The sequence below is a fragment of the Neodiprion virginianus genome, chromosome 7 (genome assembly GCF_021901495.1).
Source record: "Neodiprion virginianus isolate iyNeoVirg1 chromosome 7, iyNeoVirg1.1, whole genome shotgun sequence".
Classification (NCBI taxonomy): Eukaryota; Metazoa; Arthropoda; class Insecta; order Hymenoptera; family Diprionidae; genus Neodiprion; species Neodiprion virginianus.
In genome coordinates this window covers 16,484,019-16,502,545 of record NC_060883.1, presented here as the reverse complement: position 1 = coordinate 16,502,545, position 18,527 = coordinate 16,484,019, and the positions used below count along the sequence as shown (strand labels likewise).

Genomic DNA, 18,527 nt, shown 5'->3' with positions numbered 1-18,527 from the left:
TTTTAAACCTCTATATATTTAACGGCATTCTCGTCATCGCACCATAGAAGTAAATGTTTTTTCTTCATTTTTTTTGAATTCTCAGTTTTCCAAAAACGAGCGCTGTTTGACACTAATTTTCTGGAATTCAGAAACGGCGACGAGAGAGAGAGAGAGAGAGAGAGAGAGAGAGAGAGAGAGAGAAAAAAATAAAATCTAACAAAATCATGAGAGAGTTGTAGAACTTGGGAAAGAATAATCGAAAACAGTGATCATATAAAAAACCGTTTGACTGAAATTTTTTCAAACATGAATGTAACAATCGTTTACTGAGTTGGCATGAAATACTCCATATAATTTGAATTGAGCCAAAAAGAAAAAGGATAATGGTAAAAATTTTGTATATTTAGCGGGTTCGCCCTTTTATATCAAACTTTAAGAAAAGAAATTACTTTCAGTAACAATGTAGGGTTGTGTGGGCCAATACTGGCTGAATTCTCTAAATTGAACCTCGAGAAAAATATGCTCGTGTTTCTCGCGTACAAAATACAAGAACAAAAATTATACAACTGATAATTCACCCGTTTTTCACCCCCATTTTAAGGGGTTGTTTTGTAATTTGATTACATTGCTGACATCAGATGCGTAACAGGATTGACGTATAATTGCACTTCCGTGCCCAAGAAAACTCAAAAATCAAACTGAATCGCGCGACCGAAAGGGTTAAGAAATCGAGAAGGAGATCGGGAAAGGGTCGAAACGTTAAAAAACTGACCTAAGACAAGATCACGAATGCATGTGTAAAGGACGGCCAGCATAGCAGTGGCAAGTAGGCGTGGCAGGCTATGACGGCACCGAAGCTTGCCGGGTTGAGGGTTGTCGGTGTCGGAGGTTTGCGCAAAGGGGCTTCAAAGAGGGTGCGAGAGGGGTGAGACGGAGATGAAAATGGACCAACGTTTCAGTCAGCGGCTGATCGTCGCCGCGATCGTTTCGCGAGACCGGATATCGCGTTTAACCCGGACTCGAAATCATTTGGTGGTCTTTATTTGTTCTGTGAGCCGTGATTGTGCGGTCAAACATATTGTGCGTATAAATCGACGTTAAAGGGGGTTGAAAAGAAGGAAAGAATGAAAGAGAGGGAGAGAGAAAAACAAGCCGAAATAGGTACGCGAGTATTACAAATGTTTAAAAATTGATAAACGAATAACGTGTAATATATGAAAGTAAAGAAACGATTGTCAGATTTCAGAACTTACTGTTACACGATTTCAATAACTTTTTTCGTAAACTTGATCGGTTCGTATAATTCGTGTGTATATAATTGTTGCTAATAAGAAACAAACTACACATCGTAAAGTAGAAAAATCAACGTGGATACTCCAGTGATTAATTTAGTGTGCTTTACAACCATTTTCATGTCGTTTTCGTTTTATTTTTTTAAACTGACTTTCATCATTTTCTACGATCTGTCTTACGATTAGAAAATTTTTCGTATCTTGAAACTGAGGTGCTTTGAAAAATGATCAATTTTCCATGATTCGCAAAAACTTACGCTTCGAATCCAGTCCACGAATCGATGTCGATAAGAATTTATACGGGTATATATGTATATTGTGATGCAGGGTGAAAAGTTTCTCCTCGGAGCTTTTACTTACTTACCTCGTGTACTTGTTTTACGTGGTTGAAAGCTTCCTGGCTAGGCTGCATGCAGTTAGACGTAAATGAAGTTTCGTTTGGTTGAAAACTCTTTCGAAATCGGGCGGATGTTGTGCTAGCTTAGAAAAAAAGTATTAGCCAGGATTGTTTGCCAAGAATCGATACTTCTTATTAATTTCAATACGATATGGTTGCGCAATAGATATTCGTTAGATTGATATATCCGTAAGCTACGAAGATGTCTTGGCGAAGAAAAAAAATGTTAAATTGTGAAATTATAAAAAAAAGCTCATGTGTCGTTGTTTCATGTCGAAACGCTTCAAAATTGTTGGAAAATCTGACAGGTTTGTTCAATTTAAATCACTCTTAGATAGCCATTTAGAATTCAGATTATATTCAGCAGTTTTCTTTTTTTTCAGCAGTCAATTTCTTGATGATAATGAATATTGGTTTAATGTTACAAAATTGAATATTCAATGATGCCAAGACGATGAAAAAAGTGATGTGAATTTTTAGACAATGCATTTTTTAAATAAAATGAGCCATCGCGACGTGAAGTCGAATGAATTCACTAGATTTTCAACCTTTTTGCGAAGCGATTTGAAATAAAGAATCAACATCTGAGCTTTTGTTTATACAGTTTCAGCATTAGATATTTTTGTATATTTAAAGAAATCTTCAAAATTTACGTGTATGACAATTTGACGAATGACTATCTTATGATATTGCAAGGCTGGTGGTCAGTCACCTTTCTAACTATTGTTCACTTTTTTTTAACTGAGTCACTTTTTGTTTCTTCTTCCAAGAAATGATCTTTCAAGTCACTTTTTCGGTCGTAATTGAGTTTCGTGCAGAAAAAATTTTGCTGCACAATTTTTTTCTTACGTGATATCCACCATGGACGAGATTCTGTTTTTTCTTTTTAGGCGTTATGATATTTTCAGGGGAAAAATTAGCTTCAGTTTTATTTCGGAAAATCAACTATGATAAGATTGTTCGTTGTTTCTTTATCGAAATGTTTTGCCCGAAGGGACAATAAATTCATAAATCAGAGTTACCGATCACTTCTAACTAATTTACTGAATATCGTGTACAATGATGAATTTTTTTAATGCGGAAAAAGATGTCAAAACAAATGAAAACCCGCATGCAGTGACAGAACTGAAAATATGGCTATTTCTGATGAAACGAATAAGACTGTGGCAAAACTTTTCTTTCGATTACTGTACTTAATTAGGATCTGTTACTATCGAGTTGCTTTTTTTATTTCTGACAGTCACTTTTTTCACTTTTTTGAGACGACTTGAACACTGCCAGCCCTGTGATAATATCGATAAACGACATCGATTTTTGGCTAACCAACCTCCTTAAATTAATAATTCCTCTAAGTTAGGCGACGGAATATTTTGATCCGGTCTATTTGATTTGTGCCCGGAACAAATTTATCACCTCTTCACACTCGTTTGCTTATACGCCCGAGTCAGTTGTTCATCCGTTCGAGTAAATATTGTCTAGTCTCAAATAAAGCCGGCACCTGGCTCCAACAAAGTCAACTTCTGTCCAACTTCGCAGTCTTCCGTATAAAGTCACTGCACCGACTGTTTAGTTATTTATTTCAATTTCACGGTTTTCTTTTCCGCTCTTCCTTGCACCGGCTGCTTATAATTTCCTCCGCTGCACTTCCTATCTAACCGAATTCTTAATCATCCTCATTTCGGATCTTCAGATTTCTAACCCAACCTAACCTAACCGAATTCTTAATCATCCTCATTTCGGATCTTCAGATTTCTAACCTAACCTAACCTAACCTAACCGAATTCTTAATCATCCTCATTTCGGATATTCAGATTTCTAACCTAACCTAACCTAACCGAATTCTTAATCATCCTCATTTCGGATCTTCAGATTTCTAACCTAACCTAACCTAACCTAAACGAATTCTTAATCATCGTCATTTCGGATCTTCAGATTTCTAACCTAACCTAACCTAACCTAACCGAATTCTTAATCATCCTCATTTCGGATCTTCAGATTTCTAACCTAACCTAATCTAACCTAACCGAATTTTTCATCTTTCTGATTTCGGATCTAAAAATTTCCAACCTAACCTAACCTAACGAAATTTTTCATCATCCTGATTTCGGATCTAAAAATTTCCAACCTAACCTAACCTAACGAAATTTTTCTCATCCTGATTTCGGATCTAAAAATTTCTAACCTAACCTAACCTAACCAAATTTTTCATCATCCTGATTTCGGATTTTTAAATTTTCAAGTGAACCTCATTCAATCGTATACATTGGAATTTTTTCTTCTCCTGAGCGATGAATTTGGTTTAAATTATGAGAATTCATAGGGTTTATGATCGCTCTTCCGTGGTCTTTAAGAAAAGTTTGGAAAATTGTTGAAAACTGCAAATAGTGAGTGATTCGATTTTTCCATTTTCTCTCAACGACCGCGTGCTCAACCTTAACTACAAATTCCATCATTTCTCAAAGTCTGAAACGACCTCATTGCTCGTGAAGGGAAGAAAGGGTGAAACACGATTCGCTCGCTTCGACCTTCTTGTTCTCGCTTAATTTTGGACTCGGTGTCTCGTAATTATACCGCTGCCAAAATCTTGAGCCTTGCGCCTTGGCTGATCGAGTGCCCGACCAAACGTTGGCTGTACTACTTGAGCCGTTCAGCGCTTAGCTCTCAGGCTGCCTCTGAATTCGAGTGTATCGGCCTCTCGATGTCGAACTCGGGGGCGGGGTTGAAATTCCGAATTTGAAAAGTTCCGCATGCGCGAAATTTCGAATTTTTTTCCGGCGAAACTTGGAGTAAAGAAATCGAACTGTGACGAAGCGTCAAAGTTTCGAATGGTCCGAAACGCGACGGTCAAAGTCCCGAAAGCGAAAAATTCCGAAAGGACAAAATGCCGAAAGTGCGAAAATGAGAATATTTAACAATTGGAAATATGGAAATTTTAATTAATCCAAGATTTTCAGTTCTGTCAATTTGTGGCTTGGTGAAATTTCAGCATTTTCATCTTTCTTTGTTTTGGATTTTCGATAATTTTACGGAATCCTGTTTATTCTGATTTCCGGTTTTTTCTGATTTTCTACACCCAGTCGGTGAGTAAACTACGCTGTGTGAGTATATTTTAATTTTCGAAATTTTGTTCTTCAGAAACTTTGTTTTTGGGAATTTTTGCTCTATCGGAACTTTATTTTTACCGGCCCCCGATCTTGCAGTCTCAATTCGGTATTGCACTATTAAACTGCCGAGAGTTTAAAGGAACAAAAAAAAAAAAAAATAAAAAAATTTGAAATCACGAGCTTCACAAAACTGCAAATCAAAATACCAAATTCACTTTAAATAAAGCTGATCATTTGCCTTTTTTGGGGGGGAAATTCAAGATGAGCAAATGTAGCTTTTAGTCAAGTTTAAATGTGAGAAAATTAAAAGAAACATCATGAAAATTCGTTACCTCGAAATTTTTCGGGGATCCCGAAGCTCCGCTTAATTAAAAAGAGCCAGTAAAAATCCCGCGTTCTATATTCATTTTTATATACTCTTAATTCAGTTTAATTTTGCTGTATATTATTCGCCATAATTACTCACCGCGTCCATGCATATTTTAATTCGCAACTAATTATTTCAATATGAAAACTCGTTAGCAACTTCCGGAAATCCCCTTTTTTCCTCACCCATAGCTTGGTTCGAGTTGTTTTTTGCGAAATGTTTGAAATTTTTTGCAGCTTAAAAGTGGTTTAGGTCTCATGGTGCCAGTGAATTGATGGATCAAAACTTGAAACCGTTATTCGTGGTTTAATTGAAGGACAAACTTTTTGTGTAGTCGGTGGGTGAATCTGTGCTAAATGTTAAAAATAAAATAAAATTAAGTACACAAACAATCGTTAAAATAATAAAATAAAATTCGTGCAGTAAAATACCTTGTGATCACCGACGAGAGAATTACGAAAAATTGTATCATTCATTCGTGTGTGGTTCGACACAATTAAACGACATTGCTGAGAGTAATTGAATAAAATTAATAAAAAAAAAAATAAAAAAAAAATAAAATAATACAAAGGTTAATTAGGAACGTGGAATGATGTGAGGATTTGCTCCGGAATGTGAAATATGCCCGACGGAGAAGATAGTGTTATAAATAGCAAGAATACCGGCTAGCTGAGCAGAAATAAAGGTAGGAGACGCTTTTTTTATCCTATATCTCAATTTATTTATCACAATTATACAGGTCGAACGGGTCAGCCGTGAGAAATAATTCTACGCTAGGTATTAAGAGAAAGAAACAGCCGTATATAAATAACAACTCAGACAGACGAAAGATTGTTTTAATTTTTTATATCCAATACTTCTAAACTTTTTCTTCTTTGGCTGTAACTTTGACTTTTTTTTTTACCAATCAGGTCTACGGTACGAAAAGTCTTTCGAGAGAATACATCATAAGAACAATGGGTGAATTTTTCTCAGATCAGAAGATTTTTCCAAGCTTCTTTGAAGAAAAACGGGTGATGAATTTTTTGCAGTTCTCTAACGTATCTTCGTTCCTAAAAGTAATGAGAACGAATTTTTTTTTGCAATTAAATTTTGCAATGGTCGTTCAATCTCAATGTTATTACTTGTGCCGCAATTACGGACGGTAAAAATGTGGAAATTATCGGTTTCATTGTCGGAGATGTTTGATTATAAGAAAATATATTTACACGGCTTGAATTAATTAAACCTGAGCGTTTGTTTACATTTTTATTAATGCCGGTACCATTATTTTTCATTCATTGTCAAGTCAGGAGTTTTCATTTGTTGGCAGAAAACAAAAGTAACACCTACGAAGAATTTTGTGTTTCGAATTCAATTAGCTTGACTGGTGAACATAAATCATTTCTGTCAACGTACAAGTGTGGTGTAAAAAATGTTGGACATTTGATATCATTTTTTTTTATTATGGACTGTAACTGGGATCTTCAGATAGTAAAACGAATTACGTTTACAAGATGATTTAGAACATGAAGGATTTGTATTGATTTGTACGTGAATCAATGCTAATTGCACAGATATTAAAATTTACTATACACGTGGCAAACTTTTGTTGAATCTTGGTAGAGTTGCGTCAAGAGAGTTCAACAATTAGTTACATTGGTGAAAAATTCCAACAATTTTCTATGAAAATCTTGATGAATTTTTTTAATTCTATAAAAACCAATTTTTTCTGCTTTCGAGTTTCAAGATGTTTTCAACAGTTGTGCGAACTTGTAGTTTTATTGTATAAAGTTATCTCTACGTGCAACTGTAAGTGATTTATCAGAAAGTGAGAAATTCGGGGTTCACAAAGGAAACTACTTTGTATCACTTTTCTAATTGGTCCGCAACTCGATCGTCGTTTGCACGCTAGCGACAACTCGAATTACCAAACTGAACTTGTACTCTTGTTTCGGGCAATTTCCGACGACTGGCCTTCAATCTTCAACACAACGATCCGAAAGTGAAAAATGGGTTGATCGCTTAGAACGAAAAGAATAATAATGCAACGTATCTAGCCAATTAGTATATTCGAATTAGTTGACGGTATTTGTTTGTTTATTAACCCTACAAGAACAAAAATTCGTTAAAGAAGTGCAACATTACGATAAGACCACAAAGGATCGAGGGTTGCAGCGATACCAAGAAGCACGATCTTCGTTTCAAAACATTTCCCGAAAAGACCCCGCAGAATCCTCATGAAAATTGACTCCCGGTCGAATTGGCTGGATTTTTAGCATTTTGTAGGATATATCCTCCCGATAAGAAGTTCTCGAGGATACAAGTCCTAAAAATCACTAGATTCCGGGATATGAGCTTCGGAAGGGTGTTAGGGATTTTTTGATATGTATGGATTACGCGGTTTTAACGAATTACAAAGCTTCGAGGGGGACTTGAATCAAATATATCACTCAAAAACGGCACAGCCGATTCGCAGAAACTCCGCAGACGCGTGAAAAACAGGACAAGTCGATTATTGCAAGAGTCGGAGGGTCTCGTATTTCACGCGAAATCTAACGCTGCACGTCCTTCCAATAAACCAGCAAGTTCATGGACGGAATCAATGCACTGATCCAATCAATCAGAGCTTCTTGCCTATTTTAGAGAAAAACCCGCGCAGTTTTTTGAGCGATGTGTTTGATTTCAAGTCCCTTTAAAGCTGTGTAATTCGTAAAAATCAGGAAATCCATAGGTATTAAAAAATCTGTACACCTCTCTACCGAACCTTCTATCTTGGAAACTAGTGATTTTTGGGACTCGTGCTCTATGAGAACTTTTGATGAGGAGGATATCTACCGTAACAGAGTAAAAATCCATCCAGTTAGACAAGGAACCAATTTTCATAAGGATTCTGCGGAGTTCCAATTTCCTGCCACTAGAGGCGCTGTTTGAAAGTCCCCTTGAAGCTTTATAATTCATGAAAGTCAGTAAAACCATTGGTATGAAAAAATCTGTACACCTTTCTTCCGAAGCCAGTATCTCGGAAACTAGTGATTTTTGGGACTTGTGCTCCGTGATAACTTTTGATGGGGAGGATATGTACCGTAACATAGTAAAAATCCAATCAATTCGACGAGGAACCAATTCCCATAAGGATTCTGCGGAGTCCAAATTTCCTGCCGCTAGAGGCGCTGTTTGAAAGTCGGGCCTGTAGTTCCGTCAAGCCTGATAAACCAAACGTGGCTTCCTCGGTTTCGGTGTGATCATTGTCGCTCAATTAGAACGGTGCACATAGCGTAGACCGCATAGGGGAATCCTTGACCACCGTTGACGAACGTGTTTATGGTATAATAAGTGACGTCAGAGCCGGGTGGTCGAGCTGGTTGCGAGCGTGGAGAGGACAGGACCTCCCTCCACCCTCCCTTATTCACTACTCCAGCCGCAGTTACGAGCATACTTCGCATAGTTTGACCCCAGGTTCAGGTGTACTCGGAAACTGCAAACCCCATTACAGTTTCTCTGGGGAGAGTTTAGCCAATCCTAGCTCCGTTGCCATGTTTCGCAGACCCTTGCCGAACCCTCGATAGAAATGATTTCAACAAACGTCAAGGTTTTTAGATAGGAAGTCGTTGTTCTTTTGTTAATATTTCAATCATCTACCATCGAGCAGAAGAAGATTTGAAATCAAACTACCCCGAGAGATTCAAAATCTCATAAAACTTCGTACATTTTTGCATAAGAGTACTTTTTGCATAATCACTTCTAAAAATCTGATAATCGAGCGAATTGATAAGAATAAAAATGTAAACAAAATTTTTCGATGGTGTTCCGCATGGGGAATACTCTGTTAAAAAACAAATTAAAAATAGTTTGGTTCAGAGGCTGGGTGAGTTGGCTTGGCACAGCCTGTACAACACAGATTATTTCGAATGGAATATTCGCAACTGAATCGGAATTTATGATACTATAGATGCTTGGAGAAAATTGCCATTATTATGGTTTTCGATTTGTCACGTTTCATTTGTCAGGTTTTCTTTCTGTCCTAACAATGCGACTCTGAAACCCTCTGGATCCGGGGTCCGAGAAAATCTCCTGACTGGGCGTCCAAATCAAGTTATTCACCTCATTAAAGGTGGCGCATCATCACGAAGTGGCTAATTCTGTCGGCAACACAGCAGAGCTCATTCTTACTTGTCCTGGATAGAAAACTCATTTAAGAACTATTTGTTTGACCTAAACCTTGCGACTCGTTACAATTCTCATGAAAAGGCTATACAAATCGAGCAATATAACCTCACTTCTTTATAGCTTTCAAATTATATTTATACTATTCAGTGTCAAAATCTTGCTTCTTCTTATTTTTTGTTTTTTACTAAATTTAGAATCCTCATGAAACACACGATGAAATCCTTGTTTTTTAGGATACATGATTTTTGAAGTATCTTTATTATTTAATATAAATCTACCGAGGCTAGTTGTTTCAATAGATTCCGCGTACAAAGCAGAATTCCAATATCTTTTCTCTGTGTTATATCATCGATGACCAAGCCTGATATTTTGCATATGAAAAGATATAATTGTCAAATTTGTTACATTTAAATTTTAACACGTTACGCTTTTTGTGACGATTCTGAATTTTGAACGAAAACTAGAAAAAAAGTAGGTACAGAGGAGTCGAGAAAATTCCCTAGATTATCCCTAGATTATTCCCTAGAGTAATTTGGAATTCATATTTTCAACTTTCTGTCCCGTGATATCAGAGAATCGGGAAATTTTCTCATAATCGTTCTGAAAATATAAAGTTCAGCTATCACCAGATCTCCGCGTTTGGAGGTCAATGGTGATGAGCTTTTGTCCGACGATATCTGGAAAATGAACTGTAACGGATTTTTATTATTTTGGTTTTAATTGATGCAGCTAATCTAAACTTAAAGTGATTCGATTTTGATCAGAATCAATTGAGCTATTCCTCAGATATTCTCGAAAATGGAACTTCTGTGTCTGGATCGACCAATTTAGATGGCATTTGAGTCATTGGTTTTGTTTGACTAATTCAACTCGGATCTGATTAAATTCTGAGAAAAATTTCCTGCATCATCTCTGAGTTACTTGTAAAAATAAGAATCCTCGCTCCATCATCATTATTGCCATGAATAACGGGAATACTATAAAATTCTGCTTTCATGTGTTGGACGAATTTTTCGTCATACGTCAGACTGACAAAAAATATGCTTTTACAAAAAATGTAGGGAATTCAGTCTTCTTCAAATTTTTATTAAACATTCCTGTCGTAGGATCGAGCGTTGAGGAATTATTTTGCAAAAAACTATTCTTTGTACCTCATTCCAAACCCTTGATTTTTTATCGAGGCCTGGAACTGAATAACATATTTCTAAAATAAATAACGTATTTCTACCCCACCTATTGTAGGGCAAAGATCTTTTTTAGTCCCGATTGAATGGACTACTGTGGAGCTTTGAGTGAAATGATTTGTAGAAATCTTATCTAAGGTTGGATACGACGAACACCTTAGGTGAAAAACAGTATGAATTGAAATGAAATTGGTGACTCATCCAGCCAACCTTCATCCTCTCGAATAATTCACATCGCTGCACATGATGTCCAGCCTTTTTCGTGCCGTGGTTTAATAGAGAGTTCCCCAGTCATGTTGTTCCGGGTCCTCTCTTCATCTGTTTTTTCTTACTCGGTCCTTCTTCTCGTTTCGCTGATCCGTCCCCACTGCTAACAACTCTAATTTCTTTCGCCAACCGACCCCAACCAATTCTCCCGAGGTTCTCGGCTTTTGCACGGTGCCCTCCATTACCCCGATGGGACAAAATAGAAAATTGTATTACCTAACTGGCTCGAGTCGACTCTCCGACCGGCCATCATCGTTATATAATTCCTGAGACGGATCCTCGCACTTCAACTTATTACTAAATCTTGATACACGTGGAGTGCATGACTGGATTGACGAACGAGCACAGACTCGATGCACGATATTTTTCCGCAAACACATTCTTCAAATTATCACGGTGAAAATATTTTCTACGATATTTTATGGGAATACAGGAAACGTGATAGAAAATCATTGTTTTCTTATGCGGTTTTTTTTACACAATCTAATGAAGTATTACAAAAAAAAAAGTGCTGTCGTCTAAAATCATCTGCAAAAAAAAAGGAAACATTGCATCTATTACTCGAAAAAATTTAAACAAGATTCGGTAAATTTTCGTAAATAGTACGAATCTCTGCGTAAACAAAGACAAAATTCCGCCACCTCTTGTAAAATTAATTACACGAATTCATATGAAAATCTACACTTGAATAAAAACAGTTACAGTTTTATTAAATAAAACGAGGTTATCCTGTAGATTTTCATGAAAATTTGTATTTTTTCAGTGAATAATCTAAAAGATACTATAATTTTTAACAAAAATTAACAATTCTTCATAAAAAAAAAGAAACTATGCATATCTACAATTTTATACAAACATTTGTGATCTATGGTACACATGTTATGACAATGTACAGGGACAATGAATCTGCGACGGCTAATTTTTTACACTAGACAGTTATGTTGGCAACACAGAGAAACCTACAGCGCCGTAGTCGGCCAAGCGCGAAACTAACTCAATCTCAATAAACCTAACATAACCCATGACCGTCGAATCTAACCTTAGAATGCGTGTCAATCCAACAAGTCATATCACATGGTTATACGAGACGTCAAATTGGGTGCTTTGCATTTACTGACTCAAGTCGACTTGTGTCGCTATTTCTGTTGTAACCGGCCAATCTGGGCAAAAGAATACACCAGAAATAGCGGCATAAGTCGACTTGAGTCAGTAAATGGAAAGCACCCATTATGGTACGTTTTCATAATTATGGTAGGTTTCGCCAGCGTTCCCAACCACGTCGATCAGAATTATGTGGCCAGGGCCGTAGCATTATCGTACGCATAAGAAAATTCTAGTATTTTTCAGAAAACCTGAATAACGTAAAATTGATTCGTGAAAAGAAACAAAAAAACACCTATGAACACTCAAATTCAATTATTTTATTTAAATAATGTCTTTTTTCCTTTGGTGAAACGGACTCATGGTCGAACAGCGATTATGGGGAATCGGGGGGGGGGGGGGGGGGGGGGGGGGAAGAAAAGATTCTAGCAAAACATCGACGAGGAAGAAAAACCGAACGGAACGAGGAACAATTTACATGTGATGGCAGTGAACGTGAAATTATAGTACATTTACGAGTTATAGTCAAATTATGTGACATGTACTATAATTATGTTACGGTTGGGAACACTGGGTTTCGCTGGCAACACTGGACGTTAGTAAAATTTTTAGAAGGTTGGCTACGCATATAGACTAGACGACGATCAGGTTCTTTCAAGAGATCCTCTCGGTATATAAGCTGCCTATTTTCCCAGCGGCGTTTTCATAACGCTGAAATTTCGAACGGACTCCGGACTGTCAACTCTGATTCCTGTTTGGGTTGCAGCGAGGAAAAAATTTCCACCCTGCGGACTGCTCGATCCCGTGTGTTTATACGCGGAGGGAAGGCTCTCCGGCATAGGTATACTAGGGTAAACCTCGCTCCTGGCTATGGGATTCGGACGGAAAGGAGCGCCGTCGGTGAGGATTCTCCCACGTTTGGTCGTCGCACACAATTTGATGCCTCCAGGCTTCCATTTACCAGCACCATGTGATCAATTCAAACGCTGTCCCCCCGCGAACGCCGGCAAATCTCGGAAGGACATTTCTCTTTCTAGTTCGCGCATTCGCTATTCATGCCTCCTCGAGCTGCAGGCACCGTAACGGGAAAAAGGAAAACGAGGGGCAAGAATGAGGGAAGATATATGCACGTGTCTTGTATATGTGGAAAATAAGAATGCCGTGCCAGTAAAAACACATAAACTAACAGTAATGTTAAAATCGCGTCCGTCGAGGTGAGAGTAGGATTCCTTGTACCCACTATGGTGCACATTTCGATTTTTATCACTTTCCTCGGTGTCTTTTCCGCGTAGAAAGCAAAATACCGGAGGTATCACGGGTCTGCGAAATAATGTTTTATTACTTCATCTGCATGGGATGTTTTTGGTAAATATTACGTTGTCGAGTCTCACGAATACAAAAATTACTTTCATTTCCCTCCGTCGCGTTGAGTATTTTTGAAAAATCCAAGGTGCTTGGATAACAATAATGAAAATACCACCGTTTCATTACAATGAACTAAACAATATTTCTTGTAATATTAAACAAAAAATTTCTTGGTGAAATGTTCTTAACGTTTCGTGTTCGTTCTTTTTCCCTACGAAACCTTTTCTTCTTCTCTTTTAAACTTCTTCGAACACGCTTTCGCTTTCCATTTTCTCTTCTCCTGTTAGTATTCATTCTTGAGTTTCACTCTAATACATGTTAAATGAAAGTAAGGAATAAATTTTGTATAGGATTCCTAGAATCAAGAATAGGATACAAAATTTCGAGTTAAACGGAAGTTTCAGTCTAAACGAAACTGCAAACACGAGTTCAAAAAAAAAACATGATGTGATGGAATTTTCGAAATATTTTTCCCGGTTTCGGTGAGTAAAAAACTATAAGAAACAGTATAAAAAATCTGTGCAGTTTTTTGACTGCAGACCTGTGTATTCAAACATTCTTCACCGTGCACTTCGGGGAAATATAACTAGACGTATTCATATCTAATTAGATCTTACTTTTTTTGAATATAGATCTTGTTGTGTATTATGCTGTTGGATCAAATCAAATCAGACTCTATACAGATAGATCAGAATAGATCAGATCATACGTGGTTGGATTATATCACATATTCAATGGTTGGATCTGCATGTCAGAGCGTAGAAACAGAATTTCGATCTAACAGTATCTAATAAAAATCTGTGACATTGGTGTTGAAGAAATTTTGCAAAACGTACGTATTAGACGATAACTGCGGCTTTTGAGTTTAACGATTTTCTTCGGTGACCCAACAGATAACTGGGAGAAATAAAAATTGAACACAGGTAGAAGTTGTTGCGACGTTCCGATTATTCATTATTTGGCAATATTTGACAGTTTCCGAACCTCTGGAATCCGTACGATTTGTTGTCAGCAGAATAGCAGAGTATTGTGTGGTGGGTGTGTGTGTGAGCGCGAATCGTGGAGATCATGATATATCGCGACCTACATAAATCACAAAACGAAGTTTGGCTAAACGAAATTTCCGTATAAGCTAGCCTCGAACATTTCAAGCGAGTGAAATATCCGACACTGGGTCTCCGTCCATGTGACATTTATGATGATACTGGATACGATAATGACAGTAAGAAGAGGTGATGAGCTTTCTGAAACTCGTCATTTTTGCGTACGTGAAAATTGATGCGTGCGAATTATCTTCAAATAATATCAGTGACAGCGATTAAGATTGTCCGAGAATGTAAAATGCCGAATAGAATAAATCGACACAGTCCGAAGACTCGAAATTAGCATTCAGATAACATTTTTCAAATTTTCCTCGTTCCGAGTTCCGTTTCTTATTTTATTACCCAAAGTGTTGTGCAATATTATAACGAAACGCTTCTGCAGATCGCTATCGTTTGAAAACACTTAAATTTTACGTTCCACAGCCTCGTTTACAATCGCTTACAATATTTAGAACCACTTCCATTGATTTGGTGCCAAAGTTGAGGTAAAAAAATTGGCACGATTTTGCGAGAAGTTCAGAACACGTGATCATAATTTTTGCACACAATTTTTCATCAAGTTTAGTGTTTTTCATAGATTTATCATAGTTTTAGAATGGTTTGCAATTTCGCAATCGTTTTTCTTTTCGTATACATCGATCTTGGAACTTGTTGCAATATTTTGTAGAATATCGTAGAATTCCTGGTTCAGAGAAACAAGCGATACGTCTTTTCGCCCTAAAACTTGCCTAGCGAGATAGGGTGACATTAAAAATATACTACAGCTTCTCTAAATCCACGGAGATTGTAATCAAAAGATAACAAGAGGAGTCTTTGAATGTAGACCCACCGTCTGCTGGGTACTCAACTTTTCTTGGGTCAGTTTTCTCTGCGAGAAAGTTGCGACTTGGAGCGGTGGTTCAAGATATTTGTCCGCGAAATTGTATGTAAAATTATTTCTTCCTTTTCGAGTTGTAGATTTCCTCAACACTCGATAAAAAAATTTCCAACCAACTACAGCTGTCTCCGTAAAAGTGAAATTGTTTGTATCGACTTGTAAATTTTCGTATGCCTAATTCGTAAAATTCTACAAGAATTTACATAATTATAGCATCATTTTAGATATCAGTAGATTTTGAAATCTTTTTACGAAAATTGACCAAAAATCGATATTCACGATTCTCTACGATTCTTAAAAATATTTTTCCCTTCTCTCCGTTCAATATCGCAGAAATTGTTTTGATCCAAGTTCCGTGTTTCATCCACTGGATACTCTCTCACAAGGTCGATTACTTCGGTTGCAAATCAGCGAAATTTAATGCTGAATTTTAAATTTATGCAGAAATTTGCAAAATCACTCAGGAGTCATTCAAATATTACGTTTCATTTGTTTTGCGATCCGACAATTGACATTGTCCGTCATATTACAATAATTTGAAAATGGCCGAAAACAGCGTGACGTAATATGTAAACGTTCCCTTACCTGGACCTAGCGAGTGATTTAAATTACGGTTCGTACGGTACAATTTTCGGAAATTATTACACACTCCGGAAAATAGTCCGGTAGGGAAAATCGTCTCGCGTATAACAATAAATAACGAGTTTTTGTAACACGCAGATGTGGGTTGAGGAGGAACGAAGTGGATAATACAGTTCGTTCTATAGCTCATTGTCAGCGAGAGGATTTTTCTGTGACATAAAATTAACGTGGTATTTCTCCTACTTCGGTTCGGCCGAGGATCAGGGACAATATTTCCCCGCGGGAGTTTTCCCGTTCAAGCCATAGCCCGGCTGTGATATATTGCAGATGATATACAGATATATGTAATATACATGTATATATATATATATGTATATATATGTAACCTATATCTGGCTCCGGGCTGGCGAAACCGAGGCAAAACACGGCGGGTAGCCAGTTGTTAAAATCATGCTGTACCCGCAGACATACAATTCTGGTACTGCGACTTCCGGTGAATTTATTACGCCGAGCTTGCAGAGGCTGTATTATCGTAGACAGAACTTTCCAAGTTTGCTTACTCGCTAAATAGACGTGGTGCAAGTAAGTATCAAGTATCCCACCTAGTTATCGAATGTCGCTGGAATGTTGCCATGGCTGGACTGAGAGGGAATCACAAAGGTTCAGGGATGAAATATGCGCTCAGTCGTCTGAATGAAAGGTTAGGTTCAGAAGGAAAAGATCGTTTGCGAATTTCCGGACAGGAGAATATCTACTTTGAACCGAGATATCAAGAATTTAATTGTAATGTTTCGTCGCGATTGCACCCCGGTGCTTTTCATCCCATTTTCATGCTTTTAGACTTATTTCGATTACCGTAGATATCTCTAGAGATCGCCTTAGAACAATTTTACTGACGGGGAGTATTCATTTATTGAAATCGCGAACTGCTTTGGAAAGCAATCACTTTGAAATCGCTTGAAATCACTCGAAATCACGTGTAATTGCGTGAAGTTGTTTTAAATTACGTGTGATCACGTGAAATCACTTGAAATCGCATAATATGCAACACAAAATCACACGCGCGTGTTCAGTTATTGTAATCAAAAATCGGAAAACTCAGAATCACGTGTAATCGCGTGAAATCACGTGTAATCGTTTAAAATCGCATAAAATCGCACGTGTGTTGACTCGTTGAAATCGAAAACTTCTTTAAACTCGCTTGAAATCACTTGAAATCACTTGAAATCACTAGGAATCACGTGTAATCGCGTGAAATCACGTGTAATCGTTTAAAATCGCATAAAATCGCACGTGTGTTGACTCGTTGAAATCGAAAACTTCTTTAAACTCGCTTGAAATCACTTGAAATCACTTGAAATCACTAGGAATCACGTGTAATCGCGTGAAATCACGTGTAATCGTTTAAAATCGCATAAAATCGCACGTGTGTTGACTCGTTGAAATCGAAAACTTCTTTAAACTCGCTTGAAATCACTTGAAATCACTTGAAATCACTAGGAATCACGTGTAATCGCGTGAAATCACGTGTAATCGTTTAAAATCGCATAAAATCGCACGTGTGTTGACTCGTTGAAATCGAAAACTTCTTTAAACTCGCTTGAAATCACTTGAAATCACTTGAAATCACTAGGAATCACGTGTAATCGCGTGAAATCACGTGTAATCGTTTAAAATCGCATAAAATCGCACGTGTGTTGACTCGTTGAAATCGAAAACTTCTTTAAACTCGCTTGAAATCACTTGAAATCACTTGAAATCACTAGGAATCACGTGTAATCGCGTGAAATCACGTGTAATCGTTTAAAATCGCATAAAATCGCACGTGTGTTGACTCGTTGAAATCGAAAACTTCTTTAAACTCGCTTGAAATCACTTGAAATCACTTGAAATCACTAGGAATCACGTGTAATCGCGTGAAATCGGAAACCACTTTAAAGTCGCTTGAAATTACTTGAAATCGCATGAAATTGTATGAAATCCTTCGAAACAGCTTGAAATCGCTTGAAATCATTGCAACCACTTGTCATTTGATCTATAACTGTATGAATACCCCGTCGAATTTTACGAACAGTTTTATTCTGAGGGGGTAAAAATACTTGTTAGTAAGCACGGTACGACAAATGTGCGTTATAATTATACTGTATCCACAGTCTTCTCGAGTGTTTTCCAAACAATTTGTGGGGATCTGGTCAGCGAGAAAAACGAGCCGAAAAACGTAAAAATCATGTAAATAATACCGGAGTTAAATCGTTTTAATCGTTCTAACAATAAAACCTTTTCTTTAACCGTTGATATTTTAGTCTGTGTCATTCGAATTTGTTCCAATTTATTTCACAGTATAGTAAGTAGGTATGTTGTTTCATTCGTATTCATCATCTTTGATACAAACAGCACTGCTGGAGAGCTAATAAACGGTTTTCTCTCTTTTTGTAATAGTTGAGCAGCTTTACAAAGTATCTGAGGCTGAATGATTTTCGAAATTACAAAGTTTCCGAAACCAAATGGTTGACAATTATTTATTTTAAGAGTAAATTTCCATCATTTGGGAAATACAGTTTGTTTCCAGCATTGTAAAATTCAATCGAATCAGACATGATTTATTTCGTAGTGAAGTAGATTGGTCGCCGATCACAAGTACACTGTTCAAGATTACATCGTATCCCCAAAGATCATCAGGAACGACGATACCGAACGCCTGCAGGGTATTAATCGATTTGTGAATTTACGGATTCGATTAAACAATTATCATTTAAT

General features: G+C 37.2%; 1 protein-coding gene across 9 annotated transcripts in view; it reads left to right on the top strand.

Moving 5' to 3' along the window:
• Nucleotides 1–955: 955 nt before the first annotated feature.
• The window catches only part of LOC124308676 (uncharacterized), a 314,483-nt gene continuing 296,911 nt past the window's right edge, over nt 956–18,527 (top strand). For 4 of the 9 annotated variants that reach the window (XM_046771618.1, XM_046771616.1, XM_046771617.1 and 1 more), the window contains exons 1-2: nt 956–1,275; nt 5,379–5,827. The gene's annotated coding sequence lies outside the window, so the exon portion shown is untranslated. The other 5 variants (XM_046771612.1, XM_046771610.1, XM_046771614.1 and 2 more) reach the window with 5 other exon arrangements.